Here is a 13,610-nt window from a genome sequence, read left to right as displayed (position 1 = left end):
ATTGATCCAAAAAAACATTTTATGAAATATTATTAATCAGTTCTCTGAAATGGCAGGCAGGCATTCTAGGGGAGATTTTCAGCACTTAGTGTCTTCTCTACTTTGTAGAGGTTTATATAATTTCAGGTATTATTCATGATTTTTCTGTAGATTGATATGTTTACAGCATTACACAACATTTTACTCAATGGGAGGAATTTAAAGAATCTTTCTTCATTTCAGAACACCAAAGGTCAAGAAACAATCAGATGAGAAAGAAGCCGAGACTAACATAAAATGATTTACTGTGTTCCAAACCATTTTCATGGACGCCCATCACCCATAGCCTCGAGGCTGAAATTGTCTGTGTTCCCGGAAGTGGTTCTTCATAATCCCATCTTTCTCACCAGGGTACCTCCAGCAGTGGCCACCTCAGCACAGTTCACCTTGTCCACAGTGCCCTTGACCTTTATTATGGGAGGGCACACCTGTGCACTTCTGTGGCATTAGCTTGGCACCCACATTCCTGCAGGTATCGTTCCTCAAAACTGGACAGCCACTGTGCTGGAGTCTGTCTTCTTATATCCAAGAAGACTCTTTCACAGTGTTCAGGTTCTGGCTCATATGAGAAGATGACAATTAAAACATGCCAAATAATTAATGAAAAATATTTAGTCTCCTTCACCACAAAACGATTCATAGAATGGAGCATCGAGTGGGGTTCTGAGTGGATGGCGGTACCAAGATCATATCCATCAGCTCGGCTCTTGATTAACCACTCACTTTGCTGCTTCTCACCTACCATATCTTGGGGTGCACTATAGCCCTTTGCTTGGATGTATGGAAGAACCAATGGGCCAAAAAATAAATTCTATCAGTGGGTGAACCCTCATCCTAAATACAGGAAATAAATCTTATCACTTAAACAGACACACCAGTTTGTGGTTTAACTTTGTGACTTTTAATTGCAAGGATTGTTTGTCAAACAAAAAAAAAAACTTCTACAATATTTCTGGTTGAAGGCCTCAATTCTGGTGTCGATTGTCTACATATTCATTTAACAACCACCTTAACATGTGCATAGGTTCCCAGAAATTTAAAAATAAAAGTAGATCAAAATACAGAGTGCTGCTCACTCAGAAATACCGCATGAAATTCTCAATGCCAAATGCTTAGAATTAAATCCTCCTTTTGCCTCATGCAATGGTTACAGGGAAGATGCTGTATACTCTTAATATGGCTTTAAGGTAATAGCATAAGGGTGCTGATAGCATTCTTCTCACGGTGTTATTTTCAGGCTGTGTATGGTCTTGAAGATAAGTACTCAACCAACATTGATTTGAAAGTCAGCAATGTCACCACTTCTTTCAACTCTTGGGATCATGTCAAAGGGCAAAGGGTAGAGTATAGACAAAGACTTCATGATGTTGAAGTCTTACTGAAATTAAAAGGTGGCAATGAAAGTGAATGGATTTTTCTTAGAAACCTCACACAGACACATCTTGTAGCTAGCGAGCAAATCCTTGACCTGCAGGTATTTTCCTGAATTCTTACAGAGTTGCAAACATTTTGTCCTATTTTTTTTTCAAAGATTCAATATATGAAGCAGGGGAGTGGGGTTAATGAATGAAACCTCCCTTTGGCCCCATCTTGAGCTTTCCCTGTTTGACATCCTCTTTTAGATCACAGTACTAGCTTGGAAATGCACAAGTCTACAGGGGTCCTAGGGTGAGAGCCAAGAATATGTACATACTGAACATACAGGCATATCCTAGAATGCCCAAAGGGTCAGTCAACCAGCCAGGTACAGGTCAAGAAGGCACTTGGGTAGGGTGCCTGTGCATCTGATGGTTTTCTTGCCCTCTGACCCTGCTAGTAAAACTATACCATTTTAATGCATGCTTCAAGAATGTCCACTTTGTTAGTACAGACGCCAACTAGAACAGTGAAGTGATATACATTTATCACTTAGCGAGGGTCCTAATACATCAAATTCATACACAGGGAGTGAATGGCTGAGACAATGAATGAATGATAAAGGGCTGAATGTGGACATGCACAAGGACTCTAAGATCTTTCTATAAACAATTACTTACTTCAGAATGTCACCAGAGAAGAATAGTGATATGATCAGAAAGAGAAATAATATCAAATCCTTATGGAAGCCATATCCATGAGACGTTCTAGGGAAAAGCTCACTACAATGCAGAGGGGGAATGGGTTACTTTGTAAAGAAGAGACAGTTTCAAATCAAGCAAGAATATTGAGTTATTCAAATAGGAGTTTAGCCAACCTGGCTGTTAAGAACGTATAAAAAAGTCTACATGATAACAAATCATTGTAGATCTCTGCAATCAAGAGCACCATTGGGGTTGGAGTTGTGGCTCAGTGCCAAAGCACCCCTCCAGCATGCAGGATACCTTAGTATATTCTCCAGAACCATCAGAAGGACAACCCCAACCTTCCTGCTCTAAGGCTATTTTCCCAATCCACTGCGCCAGTAGAGCTTGGAGTGAGTTCTCTCAGTTGACATATGACAATGTAAGAACCATGATGAACAAGCAAGGACACCCCAAAACACCCGCAAAAGCTCAAGTTCAACATCCAGACACACCAGAGATTCCCTCACTAGAGACAGAGTTGATCCCAAACAGAGGTTCCCTAGAGAAACAAAGGGGAAAACTTCCTTATGGTGGGGCTTTTCAAAAATGATGTGCTCGTTCTGTGCTGCAGAGTGTGAGCTCCCTTCTATTATTCATCAGAAACATAGACATTTTAGAAGAGTGCAACTTGAACAGTTTTCTTTTTAAAGACAAAATTTCTGATGTGCAACATGTTTCGCATGGCTGCCGATGTGTGGCAATTGCAGTAGACATGATGGTGGTGAAGATGATATCAGGTAGGGGAGAGGATGGTATAAGGTTTGCCGGAAAATCTCTATTTTAATCAGGATGGGAATGTCTTGAACATTATTATCTCAATATGGTATGTGATAATTTTTTTAAGTTTAATTTAATTTTATATTTTTTACTTATTCACTTTACATCACACTTACTGCTCTGCTTCCAGTTGTCCCCTGGCATGAGATAAACTGACAGTGATATATAACGTAAAAGGTGTTTTCATGTGGGGTGTGTGTGTGTGTGTGTGTGTGTGTGTGTGTGTGTGTGTGTCCCAATGCCACACCAGTTCGTCTGTCACCAATGTAAAAGTTCTAAAAATGCAACAGTGGGGTATATGGCTCTCACTCATTACTTATAGAGTGGGAAAGATGAATTAGGTCATTTGGACAAAGGTTAATAATTGGAAATATGTTCGTTGGACAGGAAAATGAAGGTATGTGTACTAGCTGTCTCTGAAAATGGAAGAAATTGATAATTTTTTAAAAATTGTGCTTGGAAGGTGGGACCCTACAGAATCTCAACAAGTTTCTTAACAACTCAATACCTGAAGATTCTTCTGGAACAAAGCTTACTACTGAGATGTGAAGGCATTTCTGCAGCATGGCTTCCAGAACGCTGACAGAGAAAAGTGACCATGTGTAGTGCAGGGAAGAGAAATAAATTTATATCCATGTGAGAAACATATCCACAAGCAAATGAAATTGTAAAAAGGCTTTGCTGTGTTCAACAGGAAAGAAGTCTGAACCATGACTAGCGAAATGAAGTTATTACATGTAGATACATATTTGACGCAGTCTTGTCAGAATAATAAAACCCTTACCTATCCTCATTTATTTTTGTCTACTGAGCATGTCTAGTTGAGGCTAATGTGTAGAGAAGTATCACAAACATAATTTCCCTTTGAATTACCAACAGATGAATTTACATACCTATTTAATTTCTCTATTACCAAGAAGAGTGGAATATACCACAATTACGTATCCATAATAGAATGTAACTCCTCATAAATTAATTCCTGTTCTGCCTCTACCCTTTGTCAACTCAGGGTTCCATCCCAATATTCAGACTGACACATCTGTTGTTCTGACTTAACTGTTTCTGATATACATTATCTAGTTGGTTCCATTGAGACTCTCTGAGATGTGTTTTTAAAATTCTATCTTCCAAGAGACGTCTTTCTGCATTGCGCCTGGACTGACATGCTCCGAACAGTCCAGGGTAGCCGTGAGTCATTCCTGCTAAGGCCTTCTTTGTGTGGCTTTGCCTGCCTCCCCATTGTTTCCTCCGCTTCCTGCCTTTTGCTAGATGAACTCTGCTTTGGTTTCTTTAACCTCTCGCAGTAATTTGGGAGGAATTAGCCTGTTTCTTATTTTTACTGAAATTTGCAAAATAACATACTTGATCTGATAGTCTTCTAATTACTAAGGTCACAGAGAGACAATGGATCCTGACTCTGTCTTTTTTTTTTTTTATTTTTTAAGGTTCAGCAGGTTTTGTTTTTTTTTTTCACTCGTATTTCCTAGCACTTCACGGGATAATGTGCAGTGTTGGGAAATGTTTATTTCCCACTAAGTTCTGTATCTTGCATTATGTTTATCAGTTACTTCCCTACATCCTCCCATTTATTACTTATTTACCTTTCACTTCATTTCATTCTGATTAATTTGTAGGTCCCCCTTCTTTGGGTATTTCTCCCAATGTGGTCACCTGGGACACAGGCTCTGTGTCTTTACCTCTCACTTCTTATCTGTCTTGGGGGCTCTTAGGTGAGCTCATTACCACCGAGCCAGTGACCCCTGAATCTGTCTTCAGCCCATATTTCCCTCTTACCAACAAGTCTGGCTCAGGAAGCTGCTTGTCGGATATCATCTTCAGCATCTCTGAGATGCATCGTCAGAGCAGGGGGCCATTATTTTATTGTCTAGGATGTTACAGAAACATGGAGTAGAGTGGTAGCTAGCAGCGTGCATGACAGCATGCTAGACAACTCTGGAGGCGTTTACACATGTCACATCTCTCAATCTCACTTTTGTTGTTGTTTTAGGGTTGGTGGTTTTTGGGTTTTTTTGAGGGGTTAATTTTGGTATTTGATCATTTCACACATGTGTATAAAGTATTCATATTACTCTCTTTCCCCATCATCTCTTATCCACCCCCAAGCCTATCAACCTCCCCTCATTAGTATCAGTGCATTTCTGAGATTCATGACTCTTGGTTTTGTTTAGTGATCCACTCTGTTGAACCATAACCAATCTATGAACATTGGAGTGGAACAATCCTTTGGAGCTTGGAGGGTTACCTGTGGGTACACAACTAAAGGTGACAAGTTTCCCTCTTCCTAAATCTAACAGCCTCTGTTCTATCCAGTGACTGGTAATGAGCAGACCCACAGCAGGCATCTACAGCTGCTGTGAGTTCTTGATTGCAGTGGCCGTGTCTTTCCCAGTAGATAACATTTTCAGCCTTCCTCCCCATTTTCTGGTCTTACATTCTTTCCACCCCTTCTTCTGCAATGTTCCTTGAACCTTGGTGGGGATGTTACAAAGCTTTTGAATTGATACCCAGCAGTCACATAAATTATGAGGTATGATGTAATATTTGAGCCCATGCATACAGTTGTAAATCAAGTGGTGTATTTGGAAAGAATATGCTGCCCAATTCTGAAAGTAGGTGAGGTAGGCCAACAGTATGAGGAAACCCATTATTTTATATGCTAACTAAAAATTGTTAGTAAAATGAGAGGGAGTGAGCCTTGGGAAGGTGAAGACTTGTGCCTAAGATTTGATCTTTAGCTTTCTAGTTCATCCAAATTAAAACTGCTTTATAATTTCTTCTGGTTTACTTTAACTATATGGTTTGATTCGTTCCAGGGACAAAATGTAGTTTCCACTCAGACTTAGACTTCCCTTCCTGGGTTGTCCATTCTTCCCTGAGATCATTTCCAGGCTTGATTCTTCAAAGAGGGTCTATGCAAGAACAATGAATTCAACTCTTACAAGTGGCCAAGAGACCTGCCCCATTCTAAGGAGGCAGGACTTCCTAGTACTCCCAGCTCCCTTTGCCAGCAAGGATTGGATTTTAGAGTGGATGGCCCCAGCAGTGCTGATGGAATTCTATGGAACTCCTTGGCACTCAAAACCTTTTTTCTCATTTTCATCCCAGAAGGTGGACGCGACAAGAAAGATCTGGGACCTACAAAAACAGATTGCTATATTTATAGGATAACATGGAGAGTTCTGCTTTGGCTTGAGTTCTGGTCTTCCACTGGTCCTGTTTATTTCCAGCCAGATTTCCTGTCTCAGGCACTTTATGCCAATCGAAGAGGGCAGAACACTAAAATAAGTAAGTGGGTGGAGCTCTGGAGGTCCTCTGCAAAGGGGATGGAAAGTGGAACCTACTACATTCTGGTGGCACGGGATTCGTAAATTCCTATAGCTGGCTTCTGAAGACGAAGGCAAACAGATTGTCCTTTGAATGCCTCAAAAGATTTTTTTTTCTTGTAATGCCAAATGCAATATTTTTTTAAAAGACTACACCAGAAGTTTCCCAGCTGAGAAAACAGGCTTGTGAAAAATGATTTCAGAAAATGTAATAAACCATGCAAAAGTTGTTCAGGGTGTGTTTGAAATGAACATCTGGCTATGGGTTGCAGAATTACCTCTTTCCCTCTCCTTCTTTTCCTCACAGCTGTTTGGGAGAGTCCTGCGGGGAAAGAAACAGGTCAATGGAGCAACTGCACCTTTCCCCCTTCCCAGTCCATTTTGCACCTATGTGAGAAATCTGGTTCCCAAGTGTGTGTTTAATAAGAGCAAAACTCCGGGGAGGGGGGGATCTTGATTTCTATTGACTCCGTGCAGCAACACCAAAGGAAAATAAACTCCGGATTTTAAAATTTCTTAAACAAAACTTATGGTTCTAATAAAATGTTGCTTTAAAGTTGGCTTTTTTCATATATCAAGAACGGAGCAAAGCACTCATTTCTCATTATTTCTTAAGAATGGGGGATTATTACGTCACACTTTCCCCCAAAGTGAAGAAAAGCCAGCTCCCAAGGCTGGGCCTTTTAACTTCTAATTGAGAAACATGAGCGGTTCTGTATGTTCTTAACAAATTTCTCCTTGCATCTGTTTATTGCAAACCCCTTCCATAGCCTCCCCAATCACATGCACATCTAAGGACAGCATCTGCTGGTTAAGTGCATCGGAAAAGAACAAGTTGACATTTAATAGATCTTCCTGAGACTATCAGTGTCCTCAGCTAATTCAACAAATACAAAATAATTACCTCATATCAGAAGACCGTGTAGACAAGTCTGGGAGAAGACATGGTAGATGCTTCCATATGAAAGGAAGCATTTGTTTTGACTATCATCTCTTTCTTTTAGCCGCTCAGCATTCTGGGAAGCCAAGCAGTCATTTTGACCAATGTTGTAGAAGCTCATTCAATAGATAAAAGTCCTAGTGCAGGGCACATGGAATTCATTCCATTAGTTTCTCAGGTATTGGGAAAGATAAATGTTAAACCCTGGCAAGGAAGCTCTAACAATCACACACACACACACACACACACACACACACACACACACACAAGGCAAAAGGCAAGCCTTTTCCATTGTTTAAAGTCTGAAATTCTTTATCATTCTGAGTTTTTGAAGGGACGTGCTGATTGACGTGCTAGAACAGTGACTGTAGCTCAGTGTACCTTCCTCCAGAACTCCTTCATGCTATCCTTATTGAAACACTCTAGTCTTGACCTGGACCAATGGAGACAGTCTTTGGCCCTGACAGTTACCTCAGAACGACTTCTTTCTAACCTAGACGGCTCTTCACTGATGACTTATTTTGTGGAGACCTTTGCTTGCTTACGACTGTACAGAGAGTGGGACTATACATGTATATTCTCAAACTCTATGTTGGGGAGAAGTGACCCTCTCAAGGTAAGAGAGGAGACTCCCATGAGGAGGCAATATTTGAGGGAAAGCATTGAAACAGGCAAAGAAAGCGTCAATGTTACTTCAGGATGGGATAGTGCTAATTGTCAACTTGCAAAAGCCCGGAAGCATTTGGCAGATGAGCCTCTGTATATGCCATGGGATATTGGGTTGATTCCATTAACTGATGTAGGAAGACCCATGCTAATTGTGGGTGGTATCTGAGGAAAGTGATCTGAGCGCTAGCATTCATGAATTCATTGTTCTTCTCTTCACGAGAGGCTACTTGCTTTGGGCTCCTATTGTCCTGGTTCCCTGGTCTGGTAATACAATGCTGTGAGCTTAAGTAAACCCTTTCTTCCCTTAAGTTGCCTTTTGCAGAGCAACTGGAACAAAACATAGGTAAAATATAAAATAAAATCATGGACAGAATCATTGAGTTGAAATGTTACACAAGAAGAGAGGTCCTGACAATGTCATGGCTAAGAATAAAACATGGGGGGAAGTAGTGAACAGGAGACCAACATGGAGAACACCCATACACCCCATCAATCTGAGAACTAAAAGTCACCACTTAATCCCCAGGTCAGAGCCATTTGTTAAGTTCCTAATTGCCAGATAATTCTTTCCTAATTCCTGTCTTTCTAAGAGTCATACCTCAAAAACAATCCCTTTCTTTAAAAGCCCACTAAAGCTTTTCTTTAAAAAGTACCTTGAGTTTTAGTGGTCATATCACCTGTATACCTCTCAGAACACTGCTATGTTCTTTTGAGCCACGCTGCTCCGCCTTGTTCCATAACCATGCATGGTAACGAGCCGCATGACTGAGAGACATCTTCTACGTCTTCTCTCCTCCCACTCAACTCACCAGAAAATTTCCAGCGGCCTACCTTGAATAAAGTACTGGTCAAAAGGAGCTGGGGCCTAATTTCCCAGGTGAAAAGATCTTGGCCCTGCCTGTGCTCACTGTGACATCTTGGGAAAATTGTGGAATCGTGTTATTTTGTTCAAGTGTGAAATGGGTTCCTTGTAATAGTGACCCCACAGAACTCCCACGAGCATTCAAAACAACTCTTAAAGGCCCCAAAATGTTAGTCATTCTAAAATCCTGAGGAAGGTTTAGAGGCAACTCTGAACTTTCAAGCCAGCTGAGGCGAATGCCTTCAGAAGATTTCATTTATCAGATGTCTCATCTCAGGCTTTTCCCTGCAGTAGTCTGTAATTGTGCAGTTTGGGAAGTTAGGAGAGACTTCAGTAGGAAAGGGACAATGAGAGGGTTTTCTGCCCCAAAGGCACAATCACACACACGTACAAAAGTTGATCTGAGGTTAAAACAAGCCTTGAGAAATTATTAAACCACAAGAGAGAAGGGTGCACCCAGAGAATGTCTTCAAAAAGTCTTTCCTGGAGCTACCATGAAGCCTTCAGGACTGTATTCTCTCTCACTACCAGAAACCCAGCCTTGTCTACTGCTGTCTATTCTGCTCTCACAGAGCCTCGTTGGTCTGATCGCTATGGTGCCTACGTGATGGATTGTCCAAAGTAAGGCAGTTTAAGGAGGGAGTGGGTGCAGTCGCTGACAACTCAAGCTGTGTGTCCATCCAACTTAGAACCAGCAATCTAGCTGATGTGGGCCACACAGCTGTCAATTTCCAAGATTCTTCAGCTCCCAGTGAAAGAGAAGTAAGACTCGTTCTGATCCAATTTACTTTTAATTGGATCAGAACGTTTTAAACTCAGTGTTGCACGTAGGTTTCCTGGAAGGCCGTGTCAATATTTTGTGAAACATCTGGATCTTTGGGTATCAGGATGTTGGAGCATAATGAGCAATTTTCATCCCAACTCTTTAAAGTCATGTAGATAAACTGATTGGTTTCGATTCAGGGAACTTAACTGCCAGCTTCAATTAGCCAGGCTTCTTTAATATATTCCTTTTTCTAACATGGTGGGCAACTTCGATAAATTATTATTTATAGATTACTTATTAAAATGCTACAGGGAAATCATTCCTGGAAATTCCTCACTGTGTAACTGTAAATGATCAATCCCTCACTTGCTGATTGAGTGAGGATTGAAGTCTGATCAGAGCATCACAGAAACTCCTACTTAAATGGTAGCCTCTATCCAAGCTCTTATGCTCCGGACCTTCAATATCACTGACAACAAGATACCCAGGATGCACCTGGAGTACCAGCCATGGAGGGACTCTTGGTTGCCAAGAGTGTCTTTATTTTGCTGAACATTTTTGCTATATGCTATGTGGAAATCCACTCATGACTTTAACCCCAGAGGTACATTTCCCAAACTCCCATTCACTGAGTAGCCCTATCTAATATGGACAATGAACACCCTTATGTCTTTGGTGTTTCTAACCTTTGCAGCCTGATAGATCTGAACTGGTGAGAAAAATCCTTGACCTGTACAGGGGCACCCAGGGAAGCAAAGTGTTTAGCCCCTGAGTTCCTGAATGTAACCCTATCCCCATGTGACAAGGCAAGGCACCCAGCCACCCAGAAGCTTCACTTCTCACCTATACAACAGGACGTGTTACTGCTCTCCGTTTCAGGGGACAATCTTTAGAGGTTATAAGAGGTAGGGTTTTCAAAGTATTATGACAGTGTTTTCCGGCCCCTGGCAAACACTACATACTTTTTCTTACACAGTATCCCAGTGCAAAGAATATGAAAATTGTTGGTTGTGTGTATCGTGTTTCCCTAAACTGCGCCTTATCTTTAAACATTGTTAGGTCTCAGCTTGACTATTTGACTTACTTTCTAGAGGTAGATATAAATTCTATTAACTGAGAGTCAGAAACTGGAAAGCAGCACATCACTTGGAATGCACCTTAAATTCACTCAGGAGTTTTCTTTTACTGGGAAAAAAAAAGGAAAAGTGAGGTCTGCATTATCAGGGAATAGAAAAATTGTCATGTTATTGAATCTCCTCTGGGAGCTGTGCAGTACAGCCAGGTTAAACAGTGCAGATTTAAAAGGGTCTGTGGGGTTGTAAACCGGGGTTCCCTCTAATCATCCCCACCAGCTGCTCAGTTTCTTCATCTCCTTGGACCCTTGTGTTTGCAAACATGAAAGGGGACAAAAATGGAAAATGTCGTCTCGGTTAAGCTGCCGTGGTGTTTGACTATCTGTGGATGAGAAAGCAGCCACTGGGTCTTCTGGATTCTTTGCTCTAATTGGCACCTTTGTGTTTACCGTCTTCTCTCCTCAACTTGGCTTCACTTCGTTAGTGGGTACCCAAAGATTCTGCATACACTGTCACATACAGGAACAGTTCTTGGTTCTGCACACCAGAAGCTCCAAGAAGTCCCTTACTTTTCCCAAGTACATTTAAGGTAGATGGTGGTCCAGTTTTCTTTCCTGCTAAGTAAGATTGATTTTCCCTTATAGGACTCGTAGGGAGAGATTCAAATGCCAGTAGCAGAGCAGTTAGGAAAGATGAAAACCAACTTGTCAGTCTGGGTTGTGTTTTAGATCAGCAATGGCGTCATCTGGCCCTGGAAAGTGCCTGGAACACCTGCTCCACGATACTGTACAGAGAGTGTTCACCAGATCCCTGGGGGATCTATTTGTACACTGAATGTGGAAAACTTTGGCCATCATCAATATTGAGAGGAAGCCATACCAAAGTTCGTGTAAGGGTACAGGAATGGCACACAACACACATACACACACACACACAACACACACACACACACACACACACACACACACACACACACACACACACACCACACATGCACACACACAACACACATACACACACACACACACACACACACACACACTAAGAAAAAGAAACTATGGTCTCTCTCACTTTCCATACAAAGAGTCTAAGATCTTTCAGGGGTTAAGGAAGGTCAAGCGTGACAGCTGAACAGCAACAAAAGCAATAGAAAGGGTCCCCAAAGTATCAATGAGGTTTATCTCACCCTCACATCGTCACAGACATATTCTATCCTCCTGGGGACCAAATGACTAGAGAAAGGAAGGAGTGATATAATAAGTGAATATCATGGGGGTGAATATTGAAATGTAAGAGATGACTGCTTTCCAAACACAAGTGCACACTCACCATGCACATGCACACAGGGCACATGTGCACATGCACACACAGGCACACAAACACACAGACAATACACATGTACAACGCACGCACACACATACATACACAGAGACAAAGAGAGATAGAGAGAGAGAGACAGGGAGAAAGAGAGAGGGGGAGAGAAAGAGAGAGAGAGGGAGAGAGAGAGAGAGAGAGAGAGAGAGAGAGAGAGAGAGAGAGAGAGAGAGAAGATGAATATATAAATGCCCACATGAATTCAAAAGAGAGCCAAAGCGGGTCTTCTCTTCTTGTCCTGTGGGTCTTTAGAACTGCATTCAGCACCATATTGTGACGGACACCCATAAACGGTACAAGGGCTATGAGAAGGGACATGATCCATTTGGTAAAGGTCTCCCAGAGAAGCAGCACACATGAAGGATGGGTGGAGTCAGCTAGGCCAAGTTGGGTGTGACAGGGAAGGGACACAGCTGGTGCCAAAGCTCTGTGACCCAGAGAATCAGTAGCTTTTTAAAATTATTAATTAAGGAACTGAAACAGCTCTGCAATAAGTGGAATCTTAAAGGGGAGGGCAGTGGAGGGGGTGCAAGGGAAGGGCAGCGGAGGGGTGGTGCAAGGGGAGGGTGGTGGACGGGGCTGAGGGGTGGGGTACAGCAGGACTGCCGGTGAAGGACAATTTGTCTTTCATCCCAAGAGTCTTGGAACATACTGAGGGGTTTCAAGCAAAAGGCAGCAGGACCAGAATTTGTGTTCTACAAGCGTGGTCTTGGAAATGTGGAAACAGACAGTGGTGTCAACAGTGATGAGCAGTGCAGACCACCTGAGGAGGTGCTGGGTGTGAGGAATGATGGGAAGTTTCAGGAGACATGTCGGGGGTCTTAGGGGAAGACCTCTGGTTAGCTCAGTGGACAGAGGTGGAGAGAGGAAAGTGCCAAATAACCCACGAAACTCCCTGGAAGTAGATTCTAGATTACTGGAAGACATGCTGGGTAGAGAGCTCAGAGCAGCCATGAGATAGGTTTAAGAGGTCCATATTTTAAGTTAGATTGCGTTCCTGACCTTCTAGACAAAGACAGCCAGGTCTGGAGTTGGGATGAGAGACCTAGGATGGAGAGATAATTTATAATAGTACATTTTAAAGTTATTCTCCGTCAGCTGCTTTTGTGTGTAGGAACAGTATGCATTATGTAATCCATGTAGGCTTTATGTGAGTGACTGATGACGCTCCTGTTGCAGAGGAAGAGGAGGCTCAGGGACAGCTTGTTGTCTGTGCTTTTAACCATTGTGTCACACTGCCCCCTGCTGAGCACCTACTAAGTGCCATGATCTGGTGTATAAGGCATCCCAAGGAACTGCATGAACTGACTCAAGAAGCTGTGTGTCTCCCATAACAAGCAGAAGAGGTAGAAATACTGCCTTTTGTCAAACTGTCACTTATCCGGAATCACACCCCATCCACAGTCATGGGTAAAGAATTTTACTTTATTCCTGAGACAGGGGCCCACTATGTGGCCTTGGCTGGACTTGAACTCACAGAGATACACAGGTTTCTGCCTTCCAAGGGGCACACCATCATGCCTGTCTTAATGTTGAAATTTGAAATCCTGGCTTACAGGGTCAGCAACAGCGATGAGGGCAGCCAGCTTCACCACGAGTCTCTAGAGCAGAAGGGTTTATCTTTCCTTTACCCTGAGAGGAACACGAGGTTTGTCCTCCCCGCA

Source organism: Rattus rattus, chromosome 5 (genome assembly GCF_011064425.1).
Source record: "Rattus rattus isolate New Zealand chromosome 5, Rrattus_CSIRO_v1, whole genome shotgun sequence".
Taxonomy (NCBI): Eukaryota; Metazoa; Chordata; class Mammalia; order Rodentia; family Muridae; genus Rattus; species Rattus rattus.
The sequence above is the reverse complement of the archived record's forward strand: the minus strand, read 5'-3'. Positions refer to the sequence as shown.